The sequence below is a fragment of the Heterocephalus glaber genome, unplaced genomic scaffold (assembly GCF_053883595.1).
Source record: "Heterocephalus glaber isolate CG9 unplaced genomic scaffold, H.glaber_assembly_v1.0 deba00001550, whole genome shotgun sequence".
Classification (NCBI taxonomy): Eukaryota; Metazoa; Chordata; class Mammalia; order Rodentia; family Bathyergidae; genus Heterocephalus; species Heterocephalus glaber.
In genome coordinates this window covers 14449518-14451597 of record NW_028258343.1, presented here as the reverse complement: position 1 = coordinate 14451597, position 2080 = coordinate 14449518, and the positions used below count along the sequence as shown (strand labels likewise).

General features: G+C 48.7%; 1 pseudogene; it reads right to left on the bottom strand.

Annotated features, from left to right (window-relative positions):
* Positions 1-204: 204 nt before the first annotated feature.
* LOC101701242 (vasculin-like protein 1 pseudogene) lies at positions 205-1843 on the bottom strand (annotated as a pseudogene).
* Between the last annotated feature and the right edge of the window lie 237 nt (positions 1844-2080).

Below are 2080 nucleotides of genomic sequence, written 5' to 3'. Positions count from 1 at the left end.
AAACCTTTCCCACCACACAAACATTAAGCAGGTATCAGGAAAGGACAACAACAAAAGCTCAACAAGCCAACTGCTCTCTCTTTGGGATATGATTATTTTCCTTGTGCATGAAGTATTCAATGTAAGAAAAGGAAAAGGAAAACAACAATTTCTTTTGTATATTCCTGAAACACACAAGCTGAGTTTACTGGTTCAGATGAACTGTGAGCATTTCTGTGCCTACTTCCAGGCATCGTCATCTGATGTCTCCCTGCAACTTGCTTCGGTGTCTGATTCCTCAAGCTCAGCTTTACAAGTGTTTCTCCAAGGGAAGAAGAGCCTCAAACTGTGGCTCTGTAAGAAGTCCTTCTTTCCAAAGCCATTTCTTCTCAGCTGCTCTGTCTTCACGTGGAACTCCTTGAGCTCATGCTCTGTGAGTGGAAGGCAATTCTCATCATTTTCAGGATATTCCTTCCATCCCATTGCTTTCAATAACCTGTGCTCTGCTTCCAGAGAATGTGAGAGGACCTCCCCTTCTTCCACAATGGGGAGAGAGAGAGACCATTCTGAAGACAGCCTTCCTCCCCATTTTCCTTTGGTTCGGGTGTGCTGTTGTCCTCCAAATCCTCCAGCTTGTCACAGTCTCTGTTCTCTGAGAAGTCTCCATTCTGGTCATCCTTCAGAGTCTTCGGGAACTCACTCTTCCTGTCGGTGGTTCGGCGGGTCAACCTGGTCAGACGAGAGGAGCTGATCTCACCTGGAGGGATAGTGCTGGAGGGACTCTCTTCGGGAGAGCTTAGAACTGCACCACCGGCCAGTATCACTGGTTTGGTAACAGAGATTGGATTGGTAAAGGGGGACTCCCGGCTAGAAGAAAGGGATCCTGATTTGTGTTCCATTCTGTTAGCTTTCCATGCATCGGGCTTGGAAGGAGGTAGTGCAGGCTTAGGAACCAGGTTCTTATAGACACTTGGAACCATGGTTGATGATTTGTTTCCATTTGCATGGTGAGATCCTGGTGAGGTGAATGCAGCAGAGAAGGCAGCAGCAGGATCTTCTTTGGAAACTTTTTTGATTACTAGCATCTTGGAAGGTTGCTTGGCACTAGGTGGGTTTTCCCACACTCCAGAAGGGGTCCCAATAGGTCTGCATGGCTGATTGTGTTTGCCAGCTTCTGGATTCAAAGAAGGAAAGTCTTCCTCTTCAAACTGCAATTTTCCTACCTTGTCTTCTTTTTTTTCTTCCCGAACCTCTGTAGGTGGCTTTTCCCGAAAGGCACAGCCTTTCCGGGAGTGGAAGCTGCCATTCCAGTGTCGATGGTTCCCGTGCCACCTCCGCTACGCTGCCTCATGCCATCATGACCCCGAGAAGAACTCTGCCAACCAGATAAACTCCCTGAGATTCCAGCGTACGTTCCCTTAGAGACACCAGAGTCCACAGAATCGTGGAGGAACAGGGAGAGTTGGTGCCAGGAATCTCCTGTAGTTCGTAAAGGTCCATTGTTAAAAAAGCCATCAGAGGAATTGTGTCAACCACGGCTTACTCCAAATCTACCTTCTCCTCGGGGTAGGTGGTCTCCGTGTTTTTCAAAAGTGGTTGTAGGTGACTTAGCTGACTGTGGTGTTGAGAAATTTAGCCAAGCAGGAACAAAGTCGTGCTGCGCCATTTAGGTTCAGGGTCTCTTTTCAGCAAGGCGAGGCATCCAACCTCATGGTCAGGATCCCAGAGTGTAACCTCTGTGGTCCTGTTTTCCGACTCCTTGAGGTTACCAGCTGGATTTCCCGAGAGCTTTTCTTGTTAAAAGGGAGCTTAAGTAGCCTGGCCAGCAGCACACCTTGTGAGGAAGCACAGAGAAGGCCGGCTCCTCGCGGCTCACTTTCTTAGTCCCTTCAGTTGCCCATTCTCAGCTACCTAGTTCCAGACACGTTTCCAAAAGGGGGAAGGGGGAGGGGAAGGGGGAAGGGGAAGGGGGAGGGGAAGGGGGAGGGGAAGGGGGGAGGGGAACATAAGAAGTATTTGTTACCTTTAAAAAGAGGGGTAAGGGGAAAAAGCTACGTCTATGTTCACCTCATTCAACTTCCTTGAGTAACAGCACTATAAT